We start from the raw sequence: 24,940 nt of genomic DNA on the forward strand, positions 1-24,940 counted from the left end.
AACACAAATGCTGCCAAAAAAACCAACAACCTGAACATGGAGAAGAGAAACACGTATACACACACAGATACACACATAGACACACACTGCAATTTGCCATATTTTCCTTGCTTACAGCAGGGATCTTGGTACTGTTGAGAAAACCCAAACTCCCATTCCCCAATCCCCTTAACATGCACTGAAATATTGGGATTTGATTTAGAGGCTAATCAGGAGCAACGGATAAAGTGACGTGTCTCAGCCCTGCCTTTTCGTAGCCAATTACTTCAGGCTCTTAGTGGTCATGTCTTCTGTGTATTTTCTTTAATTAGCACTTTATTAGCTTGGCTTCAGAGAGCAGAGACGAGAGAAAACTTTTCCAAATCTGCCAAACGGTTGCAAAGCAGGAGGTGATTAAATTTAGTTTTAAGCAAAAGGCAGCCCTTTGAATCTCAGCACACTTTTTAAAAAAGTTGAGCTCCCAATACCATACTCCTGGAGTGATGTTATGCTGTCAGTATCTGGGAAAAAAAATAATATATATATGTATATATATATAAAAAAAGCAGCCTCACATCATTAAGCTATTTTTCTGCCTGCTATTGATTGAGATCTGTTGTAAGAAGAAGAATCTTGACATTCATCTCAGCCATGAAATGGAGTCTGAATGTTGTTGACAGAGCAAGGAAATACAGCCTTATGCAGGTTTTACAGTTGATCTGACAGTCACAAAACTATCAGGCTGGAAGAACTACATATTGTATACGCACAAGGCAGATGGGCAAAATCCTATATATCCAAGTGTATAAATAGATTATTTACCCACAGGACATTCTGCAACAGATATCGGAAGTGACCAAGGTGCTGTATTATTTATCTATATTTCATATTTTCAAACTGCCCAACTCTCTCAAAAAAGGAGATTACAAGTGTCTCTACAAAGACAAATAATGAGAAACAAAAGGAATAATACAAACATTAGTATTTGACCTCCCAAAATAAAGTTGGCTGTATGACTTGTGTTTATTGTTTCCTGGCTCATGTGAGTAACTGGTAATAATGTCCAGAATCTCTGATGAAAGTTATTTTAGGTGTTAAAAAGGTAAAGGTTTCCCTATAAGCCATGTCCTACTCTAGGGCACAGTGCCCATCTCTGTTTCTTGGCCAAAGGAGTCAGCATTGTATGAAGACAATTTCTGTGATCATGTGGCCAGCATGGCTATATGCCAAAGGCATACAGAATGCTGTTACCTTCTCACTGAAATGGTACCTATTAACCTACTTCCATTGCAAGTAACAGGAGCTCACCCCATTGCACAGAGCTTGGGTCTCGAACCCGTGCTGTCAGCTTTCCAACTGACAAACTCAGTGTCTTTAACTGCTGAATTATTGAGCCTTGATTTCAGGAGTTGTTCATGTCAAATCAGAGGCTTACAGTGATATTGGTCCATGTCATTGGGGAAAATAAAGAGACTGCACATCTAAATTCTTTCTCTTCTAAAATTTTGTAGACAAAGTGTTTTAAAATAATTGCAATTGAACACGGGGTTCATTTTCTAGTCTTGGCTTGGCTAGATTAAACAAATGTGAAATAATGCAAAACCAGTTGTCTCTAGTGCAGAGATGAAATTATATTTATATTTTCAGTTGTTTAAAATTGCAATTATTTCTCCTAGCCTTCTGAATTAGTGGATAATTGGTCCAAAACTACTTGATAGTTTTGAAGCTGAGTGATTGTTCTAAATTTATGTAATCTTTTCTTTGAGAATTATGCTCTGACCTGCACAAATACAGATTATCTTAAATCTTCTTTATCTTTAATAGCTTTTAGAATGGTAGCCTGCATTGGCTTTCCCAACTGTTGTAGATCTTAGCTTCCATACCATTGTATAGATGTGCAAAATATGGTAATTTGGAAACAGAACATTCCACTGAACACTGGAACATTCCATTTTTTCCTACAGAGATATCGGTCTTGTCCACCTACTTTAACAGAAAGCAAGTTTCTCCCAAAAGATTTTTCGTGTCCCAGGGGTGGGGAGAAGCTATAGAAATTTTAGGCAACTGGGTAACTTTTACTTCAGAAACTCTTTAAGGTAGCAACATGTTCATTATTTTTATTCCTGGCCTTTAGGTGAACTGTGTGGAGGCTGTTCTTTTAACTGATGTGACGAATCTCCAAATAGCATATGATTTTTTCTAATGATTACACAACCATGCTGAAGCTCCTCTGGACCATACTATTCTTGAAAATAATCTCAACTGGAAGTGGCTTCAGGTACTCTGTAGATGGGCTGATTCCAAAACAGGCCTGTTTTCTGTAGAATGCCATGTCAAATAGTACGTGTGTCCATATCCAGGACATAATGTGTCAATAGCAGTCTGGAATCTTTTATGAATCTCCTCAAATGTAACAAGTGCTGATAGAAAGAATTAATAAAATAAGAAAGGATCAGAATAGTATTAAGACTGGCATTCTGGACACAAATTATAGGTTAATCTGGATAACAGGCTGCCACAATAATTCAAGTGAGATATAATTAAGTGATGATCCCACCTACATTATTAATAAAAAGAATAATTTCAAATTATATGTTGTTTAAATATGAAATGTTGCACTTCATATCACAGGCTTAAATGACAAATTCAATTTCATTAACTTTCCAGGAACCAACAATCTTCAGGAGAAGTTCTGCTCTATGTTCTATGACTTACTACTTGGTGTTGACATGATGGAAGACTTTCCACATGCTAGTACTAATCGTAGCTTAGTTTCTCACTCTCTTGTTCTCTCTCTCTCTCTCTCTCTCTCTCTCTCTCTCTCTCTCTCTTGCTCTTGCTCTCCAAACTACAAATTCTATTTTTATCTTTCAACAAAATGGCATAACCAACTTTCAGTTCATAAAAGTACAACCATACAACAAATTAAAGATGTGGTTGGAAAATATCATCAAATAATGTTTGACTAAATGCTAGACTATAACCAAACAAAGCCTATTAGGTAAGAATTATTCTGCAGGTATTAAACAAAATAGGTACCTTGAGTGAAAAGGAAATAGATCTTGATGATTCAATTGCAAGCTCCTTTTCTCCACTGAGAGTGGAGACAGCAGCCAGTGTGGGTAGTGCTAGTCCAATCAGCATGAAGGACTGAGTCTGTCAATCATTATTAGTTCCGCCCTTGTTGCCGGGCAGGCCAGCTTTTGACTCAGTCCTTCAGTGGACAGGCGTGTGGGTCTTAGTTCCTCCTGATTTCTGGCTATTTTGGCTTTAATCTGACTTTATTCTGGCTTTTTGACCTTGGATTTCCTGACTACGATTACTGGCTTTATTCCCTTATCGGTTGACTGACTCTCGGACTGTTTTTCTACATTGCATATGGTATTGTGGACTTTGTTACTTTGAAAGGCTGGGGATATTCAGCTTCGTTTACCTCTCCTGGGGGTGGTTGATCGCCCGGCGCGTTGTTGGGGTCGTTTGACTCTCTAACTCCTTGGCTTCAATTTTGCTGCCTTTTGGGCTCATTTAACTGTTTTTATTCAGCTATAGTGCAGCTTTTTTGCTGCGGTGGCCATTTTGCCTTGAATTTGCCTCATTGACGTCTTCATACCTGTGTCAGCCATTTTGCTTGCCAGTACTGCCTCGGCTTCGTCATGAGGGCGGTGGCCATTTTGGATGCCCTTTTTTGGCCATTTTGTTTGCCAGTACTTCTTGGCTTTGTCATAAGGGCGGCGGCCATTTTGGATACCCTTTTTTTCGCCGTGACGCCTCTCAGCCTTACTTTTAAGCCATGTTTGATTGACACCTAAGGCGGCGGCCATTTTGTCTCTGCCAGTACTGCCTTGGCCTCATAGTAAGGGTGGCGGCCATTTTGGATGCCCTTTTTCACTTCTTTCTGGCCGTTTGAATTGCCTTTTATTACCAGGAACCTTTCTGCTGGAATTTATTGCAAAGGAGAGCAACTGCCTGGCCTACTTGGAGCAGCTCACTTGCCTTCTGGCCCTTGAAGCACTCTACTGTTCAGTTGATATTGCTGGGCCATTGACTTTGTACTCTGTTGGCTTGTGGAGTTATCACGCTCCCTAATCTTTCTACAAGGCTATAATTACTCAAGGGCTGTCTAGTGGAGTGTTTGTGCTCCCATTGTAATTTTACCACCGCTTTCTCTACGCTGCTTCCTATGGAGTTTCCTACGCTCCCCCCAGTGCAGCTGTGATCTCTTTTACCGGTGACATGCCCAAAGCCCTGTCTAAATCTAAACATGGCCGGAGGGCCAGTAATACTACTAATGGGCAACCTATTTCTGAACCTGTTTTGCAGCCTTCAGCCCGGGAGGCCTCTCAGGAGCCATCCCCGGTTACAATTTCAGCTCGGCCCCACCACAAGTCACATTCTCATGGCTTGACTTCAAAGGCGGAGAAAAGGCGGGACAAAGTCTTGACCAAGCTCTGCAATAAGGCTTCTGCAAATATTGCCTCTGCGGTGACTGTTCCTTCCTCTGTGGTGGCAGTTCCGGTACCTGCAACAGTTCCTAGGCCTGTTACTCCGGATCAACTGTCTCTCCAGGATTGCCCTGTGACTGTCTCCACGGCTGACTTGTGGGGTTCAGAGGCCGCTCCTCCACCGGCCCCTTCAGATCCGGACATCTTGCCGGGACCTATTTTATCTCCACCTTCAGCTCCAGCCCCTGTGCAGGTTCCAGCCCAGTTGTCGTCTGAACAACTTCAACTTATGATTGAGGCCGCAGTGCAGAAATCATTGGCTGCCCGTTCCGGCCTTTCCAGCCGGGCAGGATCTGTGAGGTCCCTTTCTTCCATTTCCCTGGAAAGGGCAGCTCCTGAGATCATTCAGGCTCTCCTACATGTTCCCATGCCAGCCAGAACTCTACTGTCGTGGAGGCTGAATGCAGTGATTCAGGCCCTTCTGAGGATGAAAATCTTCCTCCAGAACAACCGTCCTTCTCTGGGCTGTTCCCACAGTCACTGTTTAAATCTCTTTTATTCAAAGCAGTCAATACGGCTCGCTTGTCATCTCCTGTCGTGGATCCGCTTCCGGCCTCCGCAGCGGGATCTTTGGACCCCATGTTTGCCGAACCTGTCAAGCCTATCACCTCCATTCCAACTCCACCGCTCTTCTTGGATGTAGTTAAGCGGCAATGGTCTTCCCCGGCGACAGCCGTCCGCCCTTCAGCTAACGACCGGAAAAATTTTCAGGTTGCCACGGAATTGGACACTCTCCTACAAATTCACTCAGTGGACGCTCCTATTGTTGCCTTACTTCCGAATGCTAACGTACTGGGCGATCCTGATGAAGCTCTCCACCCTGACGAGCATCGATCTGACTTAGTGTTGCAGAGGGCAAATCAGGGTGCCGCCTGGGCCATCCGTGCAGCGACCACTGCTTCTTTCTTCAATCGGACCATGCTCCTCTGGTTACGTCAGCTGCAGGACAAACTACCACCTGACAATATACGGGTCAAGCAAGACCTTAACAAAATTATTGCGACCCTGCAATTTTCAGCGGATGCTACGCTTAATGCCTCTCGCTTTGCTTCCAAGGCTCTGGCCTCCTCCATCATGGCTCGTCGTTTGGTCTGGCTCCGTCACTGGCAGGCAGATGCCTGTCATAAATGGCATCTCGCATCCGTTCCCTTCGGGGAGTCCCGTCTCTTTGGGGATGCATTAGAGCCTTCCTCACCGAGAATAAGGATAAGAAAAAAGTGCTGGCTGCTGTCTATCGTAGAGGAGAATCCCGTTACAGTCCATACCCACCTCGTGCGCAATTTCGAGGTCCTGACACCGGGGGGCCCTCCTCCTTTTCTTCCCCTAGGTCGTTTACTCCCTCTAACAGGCAACAGGGTTATCCGGATAGGTCCTTTCGGGGCAAGCCCTTTGTTTCTCGACGGCCCTTTTGAGGGGGAGGGGGTCGTTCCTACTGGCGCCGTCGTTAATTGCATTTCTGATCCTCCCATAGGTGGCAGATTGGCCCTCTTTTCCGCCATTTGGGAGCGCTCCACCTCAGACAAGTGGGTCCAGGCCACCCTAAGATCAGGCCTGGCCATTGAATTCGTTTCTACTCTCCCCAACACCTTTGTGTGTTGTCCGATTTCTTGTAATCCCAAACAGAAGTCCCTTATGGACTCAGCGGTTCAGCACCTCCTGACTATAAAAGCTATTCAGCTGGTTCCACCTGGTCAGGAGGGTTCGGGGTTCTATTCCCGGGTGTTCCTAGTTCCAAAATCATCGGGGGGTTGGAGACCTATTCTGGATCTGAAGCGGTTGAACAGGTACGTGGTGTACCGTAAATTTAAAATGCAATCCTTAAAGTCTATACTTGACGGTGTCCGGAGGGGCGATCTCCTCTCTTCCATTGACCTTACTGAGGCCTACTTGCACGTCCCTATCCTCCCTTCCCATAGGCAGTTTTTGCGGTTTTGTTATGGCAGGGTGCATTACCAGTATAGGGCCCTGCCCTTTGGCCTTTCCTCTGCTCCCCGTACCTTTACGAAGATTCTGGCTGCTCTGGCGGCTTTTCTTCGACTCCGTTTGGTTAGGCTTTTATGTTACCTTGATGATATTTTGATTTTATCTACCTCCGCCCAGCAGGCTATCCTCGATGTTTGTCTGACTGTTGAGACCCTAGCGGCTCACGGTTTTTCAATTAACTTGGAGAAGAGTCATCCCTTGCCCTTTACTAGCTTAGTTCATTTAAGCACCCTTATTGACACTCTCCAGGGCAAGGTTTTTCTATCTCCCGATAGGCAGGACAGTCTGCGAAGGTTAGCCTCCCAGGTAGAAAGGTGTAGGGTTGCGTCTCCATATGTCTTATCGCAACTATTGGGGAAGATGATATCTTCTATAGCCATAGTTCCCTGGGCACAGCTGCACTACAGGGAACTCCAATGGTTTCTCTTGCCATTACAGAAGGCGGGCAGAGGCACTTCTTCATGGACGGTTCTGTCCCTCCTGCAGTTTGCTGGTCCCTCCGGTGGTGGCGTTCCCCTGGCCTCGCTGCGGGTTGCTTCTTCCTCGAAACCCCAAGAGTAGTGGTGATGACAGATGCCAGTCTCCTGGGCTGGGGGGCCCATTGCCAGGGCCAACTGGCTCAAGGGACTTGGACGCCCTCGGAAGCTCGTCGTCCCATCAATTGGCTAGAGCTACAGGCGGTCTTCCTTGCCCTGAAGGCGTTCCGTCGTCTGGTCTCCGGAACTCATGTCCTGGTCCTGACGGACAACGTTGCTGCCAAGGCACATCTGAACAGGTTGGAGGGCACCAGATCGAAGTCTCTTCTGGCGGTGACAATGATATTGGGACTTTGGTCAGAGCGCCACCTTTGTTCACTACGAGCGGAACACATCTCCGGGTGCAGAACGTTCAAGCGGATTGGCTGAGTCGCCGTCGGATAGACAATGCGGAGTGGCGGCTCCACCCGCGCATCTTCGAGGACCTGTCTTTTCGCTTCAGCCATCCAATAATCGACCTGTTCGCGACTCAAGAGAACGCCCAGCTCCCGCAGTTCTTCTCTCGATATCCGCACCCTCAGGCAGCCGGCGTCGATGCCCTTCAGACTCCATGGCCATCGGGCCTTCTGTATGCCTTCCCCCCGACATCCCTCATCCCCAGGGTTATCTGCAAAATTCTCTCCGAGCGGACGGAAGTGATCCTTGTGGCTCCTCATTGGCCCCGGAGACCCTGGTTTGCCGACCTCGTGTGCCTATCGGTGACCCCATCGTGGCGCATTCCCCTCGAGAATGACACTCTCTCTCAGGGTGCTCTGTCTCATCCGGACCTGGCCTGGCTCAATCTGACCGCTTGGAGGTTGAGCGGAGCATGTTGAGGGCCGTGCACATTCTGGCGGACGTCATTCAGACATTACAATCTTCCCGACCTCCTTCTACGGACCGCATTTATTCTGCCACCTGGCGGGTTTTCTGCAACTGGTGTGACCAGGTCGGAATTTTGCCTCTACAACTGTCTATTGTACATATTCTAATGTTCTTGCAGAGGGGCCTTGCCCAAGGTCTCACTCCTAACACTCTACGTCGACAAATAGCCGCCTTATCTTCAGTGCTTACCTGTGGTTCCTTGTTGTCTCTGGCCCAGCACCCTATGATCCGCCATTTTCTCCGGGGTGCCAAGAACTTGTGCCCTCCCGTGCTACATCGATACCCTACCTGGGATCTTCCCCTGGTCTTGGAGTCACTTACGGGTTCTCCATACGAGCTGCTTCGAACCACCAGTCTCAGACTTCTCACCTACAAGGTTGCCTTCTTGGTGGCCATAACCTCGGCTCGCCGCATCTCTGAACTCGCTGCCTTATCCACACGTTCAGACCTTTGTGTATTTCATGCGGACCGAGTTGTCCTTTGCTTGGACCCTACCTTTGTACCCAAAGTCAATTCTGCATTTCACCGTTTGCAAGAACTTATTCTACCTAATTTCTGCCCCCGTCCTACTCATGCCCGGGAGCGACGCTGGCATGCCCTGGATGTCAGGCGGGCGTTAAGGATCTACATGAAGAGGATGGCTCCCTTTCGTCATTCGGAATCGCTATTTGTATCCTTCTTACCTACCTCCCAAGGATGTAAAGTCTCATCATCTACCATCGGCTGCTGGATAAGACACACCATTGCCTCGGCCTACGACCTTTGGTCACTTCCGCGCCCTATGAGATTGACAGCTCATTCCACCCGCAGCGTGGCTACAACGGCAGCATGGGCAACTCAGGCTTCCTTGCTTGAGATTTGTAGGGCGGCCACTTGGACTTCTCCTGGCCCTTTCATACGTCACTACAAACTGGATCAGTTTGCATCGGCGGAGGCCGCATTTGGACGCCGGGTTCTGCAAAGGGTCATTGCCGGGGAGGGTGCTGTGGCCCAGCATGATCCCACCCTAAATCAGGGACAATGAACTTGGGTATGTCCCACACTGGCTGCTGTCTCCACTCTCAATGGAGAAGGAGCATTGGTCCTACCTGATACGTTCCTTCTCGTTGAGTGGAGACAGCAGCCAGACCCTCCCTTTCTTGGCTGGACCTTGCGTATTTTCCTGTCTTCTCTGCCTTCTGGTATTTCTCCTTATCCCACATGCCGAGTCTGTCTTCGATTCTTTGCCAAAAGCTGGCCTGCCCGGCAACAAGGGCGGAACTAATAATGATTGACAGACTCAGTCCTTCATGCTGATTGGACTAGCACTACCCACACTGGCTGCTGTCTCCACTCAACGAGAAGGAACGTATCAGGTAGACCAACACTCCTTTTCAGTATTCAGTTTCAAAATTCTCCCCCTTCTCTTATTATGTCAGCAAGAAAGGACTTCGAAAACAACATGCTGAATGGTATTACAATGTGCTCCATGTATGTGCCAATATTTTCAATAGTTTTATTTGTAGACAAAATGATACTTGGAAATCATGAAATAACTGATCATCTTTTGCAAGAGCAATATATACTTCTGGAAAATGGTTCGTCATGGTTTGAACATGAACAATTATTAGAAAAAAACCCAAAATTCTAAAATATAAACACATAGAGCACAGGTGTCAAACTCGCAATGTGTCACATTGCCATCACATGACATATCATGACATTTTTTCCCCCCATCACAGATCTGGGGTGGGTGTGGCATCCAGCCCAGTGGTGGGTTCCTCCTGGTTCAGCCCGGTTTGGCCGAGCCGGTGGCAGTGACAATATGACATCACTGAACTGGTTCTGGCCCCCTGCCCCCCACTCCTCCACCCCCACCCCCGTGTTATTCTTACCTTTTATTTGGCCCCACCCCCAATCTATTGCTGCCTCCTGAGTCTCAGCTGATGGCTAGAGGGAAAAAAACTGTTTAAACTCTTGCCATGGTGCTTCAAAGGGCCGTCCTACAGCTGATCAGTGTTAAAAGAAAACAAATGAGTATGTTGGTGCCTGAAAAAGTACATGAGTAGATCAGTGCCTGTAAAAATACATGAGTAGACCAGTGCCTGCAAAAATACATGAGTAGATCAGTGCCTGTAAAAATACACAAGTAGACCAGTGCCTGCAAAAATACATGAGTAGACCAGTGCCTGCAAAAATACATGAGTAGATCAGTGCCTGCAAAAATAAATGGGTAGATCAGTACAGCCTGGTAGACCAGTACCTCTGCTAAATCCTAAATAATTGTCACATGACCATCAAGCCACTCCCACAAAATAAGCCATGCCAACAAAATAAGCCACGTCCACAGAACCGGTAGTAAAAAAAATTAGAACCCACCCCGATCCAGCCCATGTGCCACCAGTTTGACACCACTGGAGGAGACAATGGGCACAACAAGAAAAGCAATGCGCACAACAACATATTGCAATTTATGGTACTAAATTATGGCTGGTCAAACATCTAGAAAATAGGAATGCTGTGATAAAGTTTGTAGTATCAACAATTCAACTTTTTAAAACCAGAATCATAGAAATAGGAGACAACTGGCACACTGCAGGGCATGATATTACCGCAGGCTGTTTTTGATAGTTTAACATTACAAGTAATTTCTGAGAATCCTAATCCTGCTGGTTTCTCTCTTATTCTTCAAATTATTTTCCATCCTTCTTGACCCGGTGAACCTTTTTACATGCTGCTTGAAAGACAACTGCTAACTTAGCTAGCAGAAAGCTGAAATCTTGAGGAGTCTTTTAACTACCTGTTTCTGTGAAACAGTAACAGAGTTAACAAGTAACAAAAGGAATGTCACGGAGACTGAAATTCATGTGATGGTTGGCTCAGCTAAAGAAAAAAAAATTAAACAAGTTAAAAATGTTTAAGGAGAAAGATCTTTTGGAAACTGAGGGAAAAAAGAACCACATAGATTGAATGAATTTGTCAAAGCTTTTCCAAGCTTTTGAGTAGCATATCTTTTTTGATATATTGGGGGAAAAAAATAAATCATTGGAGACTACTGTTCCAATAATTTCCTATCAGCAAAGCCAGAAGAATTCTGGGAAGAGTAACCCAACATACATGGATGAGATCGAGTTGGAGAAGGCAGTTTTAGAAATAATGAATGCTTATTTCAGTTGTAATATTTTTTACTACCAGGATAGTGTGCTGTTGTTATTTCACCTTCAGAAATGATTGATCAGCCAAACAGAATTTTTTTTCTAAATCGAAGAAACTGAAGGTGAATGTGCTGCTTTGTTTTGATATTACTTTTAGTTGGATGGATAGTGCTAGAAGGAAATATTGTTTCACTTTGGTCTTAGTTGGAAGAGCCCATATTCTCACCAAAGCTTTAGTCTCTGCAAGCATTTGCTGGTATCTCACAGCTTACTGCTGTTCATAAATTCTTAAAGGATTTTTTAAAAAGCCAATAGGTGGCAGCATTCAATCCAGTATTTGTTAATGGCCGTTCTTCCAACCTTACAAAAGTGTTTCACTACAAATGAAACAAACCTTAGTATATTATTAATTCAACAGAATATGGAGTTTCTGAGTGGTTAGCATAAAGATCCCAAGGTGAGTCAACTCTTCACAATCTAACATTGATAAATACGAAAAACCCAATGGATATCCAATAGGAGGAACCATATTAGCATGACAATTTTCGTATCAGGGCATAGAATAGAATAGAATAGAATTTTTTATTGGCCAAGTGTGATTGGACACATGAGGAATTTGTCTTGGTGCATATGGTCTCAGTGTACATAAAAGAAAAGATACGTTCATCAAGAATCATAAGGTACAACACTTAATGGTAGTTATAGGGTACGAATAAGAAATCTTCTGTAAAAAAAAGAAATGCTGTTTTCTAAAAGACCTAGATTAAGGAATATAAAATTCAGGGTAACACCTGTGTACAGGGAAAGTGTTAAAATTTACTTTTTATACCATGGGTAAGAAGAAGTGGTAGGCTGAACTTTTCTCTTCTCTATGGCCCTTTTTTATTTTTGTATATCATTTATAAAAGGTAGGTCCTTTGCTGAAAAGGATTATGTGTTCTTGTTTACATAAATTATTTGCAGCCAAGTTTTGTACAGCTGTTCTGTGGAGTTCAATTAGGCCCATATTCCAACAACAGTATACCAGAATAAGTTCAATTTAAGTTTTGAGAGCAACTCCATGGATGTGTTAAATGCAGCTCCATCTGGATACTGAATTAGAAATTTGATCTTGGTTAGTGAGCTGCGGTGTCTGATTTAAACTAAACTTTTGTTCAATAAAATTGGCTTTCTTAAATTTTCTTGATGAATATGAGATGACTTGGAAAAAAGATGTCTGAAAATATTGCTAGTCTATTGTCTTTCACAGAGCACTTGCTACCAATATACAATGTGAAAAAGCAACAGACATTCTAAACAAGAAATTCTGATGCTGAAATGCAAAGCAATCTAAATCTAGTGTCCAACCTATTAAGTTAATATTAAGATAGAATTGATGGACTATCTGACTACCTTGGAATTTTTGAGATGCCAAGGAAAGTTTTTCTGAATCTACCCTAATGTCAACCTTCTTGAAGAATTGGTTTAATAAAATATTTTATATGGAATAGACATTTTGTTTGGGGTCAGGTGCAGTTGAAACAAGTAGACATATACTGCATGCTTTATAAAATAAGCTTATTTTACCTTTCTACCAACATTTCCAGATTCTTCACATGACTTTTATTTTCTCTCTTTTTCAAATAGGCACTTTAGTGTATTACATACCATGTAGCCCAATTCTATTCCATAGTGTATATTGCCTAACTTGAGATAACCTACTCTTTTCACTATATTAACATTCCAATGAATTTAATTGTAAGTAGCTTCACTGCTATTAATATACTATAATAGTACTCTATTACTTTAATATTATATTTTTATTTGGATTATTTTAATGTTACTTGCGTTCAGCTGAAATAAACATACAGATATTGAAAGGGAGTATCTATTATGTATCTATTCCATAAAAGAGCAATAGAACTAATTTAAACATCTAAGGCATCAATTTTGTCATTGGGCCTAATATATTATCAATAAGTAGATTTTTAACTGAATCAGTTAGTAATTGGTAATTATAAATAAAAAGTAGTCTATGCCAGAGGTCAACTATTTTCAAACTCCTTCACATCGCTGCTGCTTATCAATTTTATAAGAAGTTTAGTCTTCCTGAATAAGTGCCAATGTACCTCAAATAGCTCTTAACTAGTGGGATGTAAGCTTGCAAGATAATCCCTAGATTACACATTCTGGCTTGCATCATATAGAATCTAATAATGAATAAGGATAATGAATGGAAAGGAAAGGATGTGGAAGGAGCAGAGTGGGAAATAATTAGGTTCCAAGTATCACAAAAGCATGTATAGTGATCTTTATGAGAAGTATGAAAAAGTATGGTGTGGGTGGAATGATGAAATGAAAAATGCTGAAATACATGAGAGAATGATTGCTGTAAAAATGAGGATGAAAGGAAGATATTGTATAGGTGCATAGAAAGCAAGATATTGTAAAGATATGTAGAGAGGAAAGCTTAATTGCAAAGAATGTAGCTAAAGAGAACAGAAATTGTTAGGATTAAAAGAGAAAAAAAAGCAGAGTGATTTTGATGGAAATAACATCTATTTGGAAGAGGGTGAAAAGAACTAAGTAAGAAACCTCTCACAAATGAATGGAATTAATAATGAAAGTGTAGAAACTGGGGATGAAATCAGTTTGTGATGAAAATGAAATGCTGGAAGGTATATTTAAAGATTTGCATGGGAATGTCAGCATATGTAGACAAAAAATGAATTGAAACAAATGCTTTAAATGTTACTATACAATAAAAAAAAGAAATGATGAAAAGAAGTAACAAACACGGTGAGAAATGGTGGTGGGTGGAGGTATAGTTGGTATAACTGGAAAAATGTTAACATATGGCTGCAATTTGCCCATGTACAACTTAATGTGCATGTGATGACTTAATCTGTCCCTAACAATTGAAGAACGCTTCTCCTACGTAAAGGGAGAAGGAGCAAGAATAAATATAAACTAGTTTGTTAGCTGCACCTGAAAGATTTTTTGGCACAATTCTGACCTAAATAGAACAAAAGAGACAATGAACAAAAAAAAAAAAAAAAAGAGAAATACATTGTGACTTTATGCCAAACAGAGGGTGTATAGGTCACTGAGAATAGCATAAATGTGAGAAAGTTTATTTTACATTAGCTGATTTAGAGGAAGTATGATAACAAAAATAGGCTTGAATTATGTAGTGTGTTGAATGGAAAAAAATATGGAATGCTAAGCAAATTATTCAATATTAAACAGGGAATAAAATAAGGAGGTGTGACATTCCTTCATTTTTTAATACACTTGTAAAAAAATGCATAAAGGATATTTATGGTGACATTAGAAGCATTGGGGATTTCAATGTACATCTACTTTGTATGAAAACAATGTTGTGTTGTTGGCTGAAAGCTTGAATAATTTGCACCAACTGTTAGATACATTATATGATATAAGAAGAAATACAAGAAGAAACAATGACTCTGAAAATTAATGTAGGAAAGACCAAGATAATTGTGTTTGACTTAGAAAATGGAGTGATGATTGCAAGTTAGACATAAATGATGAGGAACTTGAGTAAATAGATGAATTGTTTACCATAGTAGAAATTTTACTAAAGATGCGAAAATGTGAAAAGATGTGAAAACAAGCTTAGTTGTTTTCTTGCAGGCATTTCATTACCTAAACTGATGATGTTACCTAGTTTGGGTAAAGAAATATCTGCAGGAAAACAACCAAGTTCAGAGAGCACCAACAACCTCTCATTTCAACTCTGAGCTACAAATATTCTCCTCTTTTGAATGAGAAATGGGGTGCGTAATGCATAATGGAGTGAGCTCCCGTTACTTGTTCCAGCTTCTGCCAACCTAGCAGTTCGAAAGCATATAAAAAATGAAATAGAAAAATAGGGACCACCTTTGGTGGGAAGGTAACAGCGTTCCATGCGCCTTTGGCATTTAGTCATGCTGGCCATATGACCATGGAGACATCTTCAGACAATGCTGGCTCTTCGGCTTTGAAACGGAGATGAGAGTTGGGAATGACTAGCACATATCTGCAAGGGGAACCTTTACCTTTTTAATCAATGTAGTTTGGCAATATAGAGAGAATGAGAATCAAATTACAAATATAGGAAGGAAGGAAGGAAGGAAGGAAGGAAGGAAGGAAGGAAGGAAGGAAGGAAGGAAGGAAGGAAAATAGAATGAGAGCTAAGAAAGTTGTGGTTGGACAAAGTTGTTGAGATCTTTAAAACTTGAATGGTTCAGTAGGGTTTATATTGCTATCTACTGGTGAGCTGGGTTTGGCACCCATGTGCCAAAGTAGCTTCAATTATGATACTACACTGTAACATGCAGAATAGGGCAAAATACTTAGAAAGTTGTGCTCTGTTTCTATTACTGAGCATCAAATCCTCATTATGGTATGTATTGGCAGCCAACCTTTGTTCATTGCCATGCCCATGGCAATCTTAGTTCTGCAAGCAATTTGGCAGCTTTCCAGCAGTCACAGAGGCAATGCTGTTTTCCAGCTCTATGCCATAGAGATTATCTGAGAAATACATAAACAGCATGAGTGACCAGTGGGAAGCCAGACATTTATTGTTGTTAACTCTGCCACCCCAGGGCTTCTACGTACTTTCAAAGGCCATGGCATTCAGGAATGTAACTGATATAGCAGCACCCATTTAGGAGTGGCATAGATAGAGCCCTGTTATGCTGAAAATAATGGAATAAGGTCCCTTTAAGAAGATAATTTAGAAGGCATTTCAGTGAAAATGTACAGTTTGCAGATTTTACTACACTATTAAGCATATTCAAAAGGCTGTGCTTAGTGCATAGGACTCTCAATTTCTATAAAGACTAACTGATAGCAGTAGCATCTTCAAAGTGACACTATATGATAACATCATCTTGTACATGCTACAATAAATACTTACAACGTAATATCCTCAACAAATACAGAATTCAGAGTAGTAGTATTGTACAGTCGTACCTACTGTACAATATCTGCTTTATGATGTCAATGCATATGTTATAAACCTTCTGGCTTCCCTCTTCACCATGGAAAATAGGGAATTTTATGTATCTCAGTGAGATTTGCAATGATGCGTACACACGGAGAGAAATTATTGCATTATAATTTGACAAATTATGAGGTTTCCTTGGCAGGAAAAAGGCTTATGCTTCTGAACAGAAGAGCCTTCTCCTCTAATTAAGTTGTTGCCACTGTGATTATGAATTAATAATATCAAACTAAGGGCTGACATGCAATCAGACATCTTTTAGAAACCATTGCAAGTCCAGAAAGATCAGGACGACATGGTCATGTCATCATGCACCAATCCACATGCAGGTTGCTGAATTCTGAATGCCAGCAGAATGGTGGTTAGGGTAAAAGTCACTGTAGCAAGGACTCTTCAAAGAGTAACAAAGATGACTTTGATGGAGATATGCAAGTTCTGTTGCCAAAACAATAAAGGAAATAACATCTCTTGAGATACTTCTCCATTTCACATAACAGGTGGAAGGAAGTACAGAACAACCAGACTTGCAAGATTTTGTACTATAGCCATTCTCAAAGTAGTTTAGCTTTTCAGTGAATTTCATCCCTGATCTGGTCTACCTAACAGTTTTCCACTCCAGATAGGGCTGTAATTGATCCTCCCAAGGAAACTTGCCATGGTGGGCTTGACTCAGGAAGGAGATTGACAAGGGAAGCTCACCCCTCAGTTGCTGGGAAACACACCACTTGAAGAACTACAGACTTTAGAGAAAGAGCTGACTGACAATCAACTTTTGCCATTGGTTTATAAAGATGGCGAATACTCCCAATGCAAGAGCTCTCCATGCAAAGAAGACAGCAGAGCTAAGGTGCTCTATGAAAGTCCTTGCAAGAAATGAACTTCCTAATAAGCAACACCAGTGCTGGTTCTGTTTAAGAAGTGCAGCAAACTCTTCCTTCTCTGTCGGTATCAATTCCTCCAGATTGTCAGATCTGCCTCAGTTTGAGCCTCTAAGTAACAAATGATCCTTAACAGTATTGGGTTGAGAAAGGTATGATTTACTAGAAGCCTAGTGAAATACAGTAATGGAAATCCAGAACTGAAAATTCATGCACCAATTCCCCAAGTGAAAACTTTTCCCCGCTCAGGCACTTCCATTGCTGCCCCCACCCTCTACATTGTCTGATCAATCTTCAATGAGATGTTTTTGAAACAGCCATCTGATTATAGACTGGCTCGCAGCTGCCTTCTTCTCATAGGAGGTGACTTTGAAATCCTCTTGAAGAAGCACTTTCACTTTTGTAACTTTTACTTCCCCCCTCAAGAATTCCCACTCACACTGTCCCCCCCCAAGCATTTATGGCAGACTGGCAGACCAAATGGCAGGTGTGAGGTGGCAGTTCTGACAAAAAGTCTATGCACCTTGTCTCCTGAGTTAAAGTCTTATAATTTGTCTTTGGACCCAGTCTATTTTACAAACCTCTCACAATATTTATCACTTGGAGTTCGCTTTCACTACTCTTGTGCCTACTGCTTTGGATTTGGATTGTTTTCTGACTTATTTCTCACCATGTGTGCATGAGCATTTGTGCTCTTACTTTCTCTACCAATTGAGCATCTGTTTCACAAAATTAGCATTGAAAACCACTGTAACCACTTCTTCATGTATTTGTGCAGCTTTGGCCTGAAACAGGGTTTGGCTTTGGCTTTGGCTTCCACCTGCTCATCTAGCAGGTAGCCATGAATCCAGGAGGACAGTAATGTCATGAACCTGATCTTTCATGGGTAGTACTTCTCCCTTACAAAATACCAGAGCTGCCAGAAAATTGTGAAGGACAAAGAGAAACTCTGCATCACTTGAATTCAATTTTAGACTATTTTGTAACATCCGAATTCTGTTCAGGTTCTGCATCTCTAGTCAGGGCTTGGAAGGATAATTGAAACTATATAAGACCATTTAAGATACAGTACTGTCCTTTGATGCAGTTGATCCTGAGATCCTTCATCTGAGAAGTTTCTCCATCTTAAATGTATATAATATCATGACTGTCATTAGGTATTTCTATCATTTAGGTTTACTTAGATTTTCTAGAAATGTTGCTCTAGATGGTGCCAATTTGCACATTCACACCATCCTTCCTTCTTCCTCCAGGCAGCTAGCATTAAAATCTGATAAGGCAGGTTCAGAATGAATTTATGCTAGGAAATAGAAAATAACTGTGAGAAAATGGAGAATAAGCTGTTACTTTAAACACAGTTAATCCCTAAAGAAGGCCTAAAAAGTATGTACAATGGCACAGAAGAAAATTCACTGAAACCGAAGCTGCCCACCATGACAAATATTGTTTGGGGTAGCACATGATGATCTACCAGAGTGATGCCATTTCAGTTTCATATTTAATCCTGAATGAAAAGGACCCAGATAATTTATATCTGTATCCACAAGATGTGCTCAACAAAAAAATGTGCTCAAGAATCCATCCCATGAAGGGAAAGTTGCCAGAATTGCTGGATCTAGTAACAGTACATCTTCACTTCCTCTGGCAGCACCCTATCTGAAAGTGAAGTGATGCTAACTTCTCATATTCAGCCCATCATCTTCCTCCATTCCCTCTAGGAATCAAGGCATGGGCATAACTCTTTGTTGCCATTTAATGATTCTCCAAATTTTTAAAATCCAGTTATGGTGTGCCTACAGTTCTTCAGTATAATGGTAAAAACCAATCAGAGTATTCATATCAGTGGTGTGTTGCTCCCAGTTCACCCCGGTTCGGGCAAACTGGTAGTGGCAGCTGGGGGAGCCTCCACCACCCACCCAGATGTCATCAAAAACGCTCTGCGCATGCGCAGAAGTGCTGCGCACTACTGATAGCAAACCGGTAGCCCTGGGATTTGAACCCCACTACTGATTCATATGTAAGGTGTGTGTGTCTGTGTTTGTGTATGTGTGTGTGTGATATAACAGAAGCACCATTGCATCATTGCAAAGCAAACTTCAGCCCTTTTGTATTTTGTGATGTCTTCCTATTTTCATGTTGCAATATTGCTTTTGTCAATTTGTCGGAAGGCTCAGCTCCTGGAGATGCTTCTGAAGCCAGTATTGTATGCTTGAATTCATTATTTTTGCAATAATCTTAGCTTAAAGGCATTAGATCAGGGGTGTTAAACTTGTGGCCTGCGGTCCGGATGCGTCACACACTGGCCACGCCCACCCATTTTAGCGAAGGGGAAAAAAGTCACGATACATTACGTGACGACAACGTGACACACAAGTTTGCCACCCCTGCATTAGATGAATAAGTTCTAATGAAAAGTATCACTTTAAAAAAAAGGAGGATAAATTTCCTTTGATAAAGTAGACACTTGTGAAGCAAAAACAATTAGTCATCTGTTTTATTTTTTAAATGTACAGCTTACATTAGCTCTTCTTATTAACACCTAGCTATATCAGGTGGATCACACTGATATATCACTTTAACTTGGAACAGTTGTGAAAAAGCAGGTGATGCTTAATGTCATTTTAGTACAAATGCCATATAAGCAAAGTTAGAAAACAGCCATTCCTGTTTTAAAGAATACCGTCCTTAATTCCAAATATAAACGCTTTGTGAAAAATATGTGGCTAAATCAGAAATGTTTCTGTAGTAATGATGTGTATGAAAAATCGTGAACTCATATACAGGCTTTGGTCATCTTTTAACTAAATACATGCAAACCAGTGGTGAAATTCAGCGGTTCTATCTGGCTCGGGCGAACCGGTAGCGCCATTGGCAGGAGGCTCCGCCCACCCACCCGGACGTCATCATGTCCCATTTTTGACCCTCTACGCATGCGCAAAAAGCTCTGTGTATGCATGGAGGAGGCGAGCGTGAGCGTAGCAAGCAAGCATGCACGCTGACATTTGCGAACTGGTAGCGAAGGTAAGTGGATTTCACCCCTGATGCAAACATCCTTTTCATTTTTGAGTTTCTTCACTCAATCAATAGGAGCAGGAAAAATTGCAAGATTTGCCCCCCCCCCCCCCAACTGCATGGACAATTATAAACAAACACACACATTTTCTACTCATTTTACATTCCTCTTTAGTCTGTTTGGAATTATAGTTTAGCAAAGTGCTGAAAATATATATTTTTCCCCAGGCTAACTTTACTTTAAAGTTCCCTTGGAATATGGAATGATTGAAGAGACAGAATAAATCCTAGGAATTTACACAGACATAGCAATACCTTCATTTGCCTTGAGCTTAAGCCTAAGTGTGTGTTTTTGCTTTTCTATTTGGAAGCTATTGACTGAGCTAATCTTCTGCTTCCTTTCAGTTGCTCTGAGGACACGCATACATTTATCAAAACTCCAATCTTCATAGCATCAATAGTTTTATCAAGATCATCTTAAAGTCTTAGCACTGAGCAATCATTTGACTTTTTCTTTCTATTTTCAGGTATGAAGTTATTATAAAACTTCCACTGACTGTAGTGAGTTCTGAAATGCTTTTTATGCCACTCTTAAAATAGTAGAAATGACACTGTAGCATTTAGGATTTTTTTCCCTCCCTGAGGCTATTTTAATTTGTAAAGATTATCAGATCATATTTATTCCAGTTATCTAGAATAATCCAGTTATCTCTCAACTATCAGAATCATATCACTTCAAATAATAGAGCATTAATGCAATGTTGTTTCACGCATTAAAATAGGGATACATCAAACAAACTGTATCCAGCTCATTTCAATACAGCATTCATTCAGTTATAGCTCATTCTGCAATTTTTTAAATGGATTGCATCACAACTGAATTTAGATTCTTTAGCAAATGAATTTTGTGTGCATATTTCGCTACTATCTGAACCTTTATCCAAAATAAACATTTTGGTAAGAATCATACACATAAATCTTTCCTATGCAAGTCCCCAAATATAAGCTTTTTTTGGCATAACATTTCCCTAAAGGCATGAGGGGTTTCTGCATTCAATTTTCTTCAATATATAATTTTGTGCACATTTTTTGAATTGTGATTTATGTGTCTCTTGGTGCCACAAAAAAATTTGCTGTGACATATCACATTATAATCCAGGGACAGATTTCTTTTATACCCCACTCAGAAGTAATACTTTAGAATTGATTTATTATCAAGTAACTGTAATATAGGACCAACGGCTTAATTTCTTTATCTGTGATAATTTTAATACTATAATGCAATTGTCAAGTATATGTGGTAAATTTTCTTCACCCTAGCATGTTTTAATTATGTTTTCACCCCCTGAACCCCCTGAACCAGATAATAAACTTTATGAATCACCACTTGTATTAATAATCTAAAACACAAAATAAAACAAAATATGCAAAACTTAAAAAAAATAATGATTATAAATCTTAAAATAATATTTAATTAGAAGTGGGATTTCAAGAACATAAATTTCACCTGGGGGATTCTGAAAGTAGGGCTGTTAAATGTTGTTAATTCTAACAACAATTTATATTTTTGAAGTGAGGAAATGTGGGAAAAGGTATATAAATCCACAGTGGCTGAGGTGCTTAGATAGGCAGGAAATGTTGTATGTGATGTTAGATCAGCTGTTAAACCTGATTTCTGTTTATGGATACTTAAAATAAATATTTATCTTTGTCAAAACTTGCCAATGCCCATTCTCATATAGGTAACACACCATAAAAATATGCTCTGTAAATGTCCTTTTTTTCTGCAGCTTTTTAATTTGTACCTTTATGAGTTGTGCAGTGCCATCTTTCACTGGAATTGTATAGATACTCTATGCCACTCTAATGGAATCCTTAGAAGAGAAAGGTTTATGATTTGGTTTATGACAGAAACCAACGTGTATTGTGAAGCAGATTTTCCCTTAAAATCTGTAGTGCCCCACTGCCCTAATACTGAATAGCCTAGCATGTAAGCAATAACTTAAGGTAAATGTTCCCCTTGCACATATGTGCTAGTCATTCCCAATTCTAGGGGGCAGTGCTCATCTCTGTTTCAAAGCTTAAAAGCCAGTGCTGTCTGAAGACGTCTCCATGGTCATGTGGCTGGCATGACTAAACACTAAAGGCACATGGAATGCAGTTACCTTCCCACCAAAGGTGGTCCCTATTTTTCTACTTGCATTTTTTACATGCTTTTGAACTGCTAGGTTGGCAGAAGCTGGGACAAGTAACGGGAGCTCACCTCGTTACTAGGGATTTGAACCGCTGAACTGCCGACCTTTTGATCGACAAGCTGAGCATCTTAGCCACCAAGCCACCGCGTTGCATGGATTGCCCCTGTGACCATATAGGACAGACAGGGAGGAAGCTAACCACCAGGTTGCAAGAACATCAGCGAGCAGTAAGACAAGGAGACCAAACTCACTAGTAGCTCACATTGCAATGAATAAAGACATACATTCAATTTCACAGCTTCTAAGATTGTTGGCCATGCAAGTAGAAAGATAGCCAGGGAAATGATTGAAACCTTGGAAGTGGGCCCTTTGTCCATTAACAGGAGTATTAGGAGCTGGTTTACTACCAGCTTATCAGGTACTTAGGAGCCAGGGGCTTGGCAGAACAAGGAAACAACAGCCAATCACCAGCTATCAACATACCAATCAACCAATAGGAAGGCTTCACATAAATACAACTCACAGAATAGCCCAAAGCACATATTCTAGTAGAGAAAAATTCCCTGAAGATAGGCTCCAGCGTGAGTCTGAAAGCTCGAAAGAGTAAACCTCTGGTCCCGACCCAGTTTGATTTTGCAAAATAATACAACAATTCTTGCAATAGCAGATACTCATGGATTCCTACATTACTGGTTTAAAAATTCTTATGACATTTCTCTCAGTGAACTTGAAGTGAGGCCTTGCAAATGCTCATAAACAATTCTGGATTTTTAAATCATAACTGGCAGGAGGCTGTCAGTTCTTCTGGTAGTACTGATTCTCTGTAGGCTGTTTCTGCTGCACTGCACAAACAGTTGGTGGACAACACCTGTCTTTCTCCATCTGCCCATTATGATGGTGGTGATTACATTTTGGTACATTTATTGATACCAAATACTTCCTCTTAAGATTTCATACAGACTCTCCTACTCTGCAGTGAATTGGCCGATTTACAGTTCCTACTATTTTTAAACCTGATGGTTTTGGAAAGGTGTCCAGAAAACTGTATATGTTCTAAAATATCTCACCGAAGGAGAAGGAGGGCAGCGGGAGAAACTATTTACAGATTGAATGCACTCCTATGTTGAGATAAGCCACAGTGAAAGTTTAAAAGAAATTCCCACAATGAAAAATTGCCAGAAATCGACAGCTTGAGCACTAGCAAGCATTAACACCCTCTTTGCTAATTGCTGCCATCACGAATTAATGGAAGCCTTTTAAATCTCTTGTCAGTGCTTATGTGGTGTTCCATAGTTAAGGGATTTCTAGGTTGTACATAACAGATGTCATCATTAATATGCAACTGCATATGTTTCAAGTCTATCACATTTTATGTACAATTTCTCATCTTTGGTCCTTATATACTGTTTCATCTATCACAGCTAACTTAAAATACAGTAGTTTACCTGTAGTTTCTCTTCTCTTCTCTTCTCTTCTCTTCTCTTCTCTTCTCTTCTCTTCTCTTCTCTTCTCTTCTCTTCTCTTCTCTTCTCTTCTCTTCTCTTCTCTTCTCTTCTCCCCTCTTCTCGCTTCCCATGCCATTCCATGCCATCCTCTTCTCAACAATTTAAATATGCTTTCTCTAGAAAGGATAAAATTCTAAAAGTAGTAATAGTAGTAATGTTGGATGTTCAGATAAGATGTGACTAAGCATCAGTCTACTAAAGATGTCCCTTAATCTCCATTACAGCTAGATGACTTTTTAAAGTAGCCTTTTAATAAAATAGACCAGTTTATAGTATTTGTATGTGCAATGCTTGTCTTGGAAATCTCGTTCACTAGCTACTTCATTTGCTGATATATCATGCCAGCCATTTGTGAATAGGAAAATTTTCCATGGCAGACATGTATTCTTGATTTTTTTTTAAAAAAAATTATCTAGTCCTGAGGTAAGCACATAGTAATCCAACCCTATCTATGTCTACTCAAAAGTAAGCAGTGTTGTCTGGAATAATCCACTAGCCTGAAGTATGTATGAATATTACAGGTCTTTGTTTAGCCACTACCTCATTTAGCAACCATTCGCAGTTACACAGTGATGAAAACTTACTTTACAACCAATCCTTCTATTTACGGTTTTTGCAGGCCTCCAAAACAAAGGAATGTAAGATTATAAGCACAGTTACAGTTTCACTTAGTGACTTCTTCATTTAACAGCAACAATCATGTTGCTGAATCCAGCTGTGGGCTCTAAACAAGAACTACCTGTCCATTGTGAATATACAGATCGATGGATTCTTTGAAACATACGCTTGATTATTGAAATCCACATATGGATGGAAGTATATCTACCAGAGTAAATTCTTTGTAAACAATGGGCACTTCTAACTCACCATTGTTTTCACTGCTCAAACTTTTATAAACTGTTTGAATGTGACACATGATTCATTTCACTTCACTTGAAATACTGCGAAAAAAGTGCAAGTTGTAACCCAAAAGAGAGGGAGGGGTAGATATTTTTAAAACCCTTAGTAGCGTGTTGTCTTGTCAAATTTCTTTTTTTCTTTTTCTTAGTTTGTACTACTGAGACAGACCTATAAAAGTGCCAACTAGTATTTCCTTTACAGGACTGGAACTGGGTAGGGAGTTGAAGCAGAAATCTGTCTAAATGGGAAATCCATCTGTCTTTCTTAAAAACAAAATGTATATATACATGTGTGTGTGTGTGTAGATACATTGTAAAGCACCATATCTAACTTCTATAAAGTATGGGAAACATACTATAAAGCAACAAGTCTGACATGGATTAGAGAATGGGTGAATTTGGAAAATCAAAGACTACTAAAATTAGAAGGACACGATTTGTTGATGGGGTGGCATGCCTTCTT

Source organism: Pituophis catenifer, unplaced genomic scaffold (genome assembly GCF_029215685.1).
Source record: "Pituophis catenifer annectens isolate HBS135680 unplaced genomic scaffold, rPitCat1.0.hap2 SCAF_3, whole genome shotgun sequence".
Lineage (NCBI taxonomy): Eukaryota > Metazoa > Chordata > Lepidosauria > Squamata > Colubridae > Pituophis > Pituophis catenifer.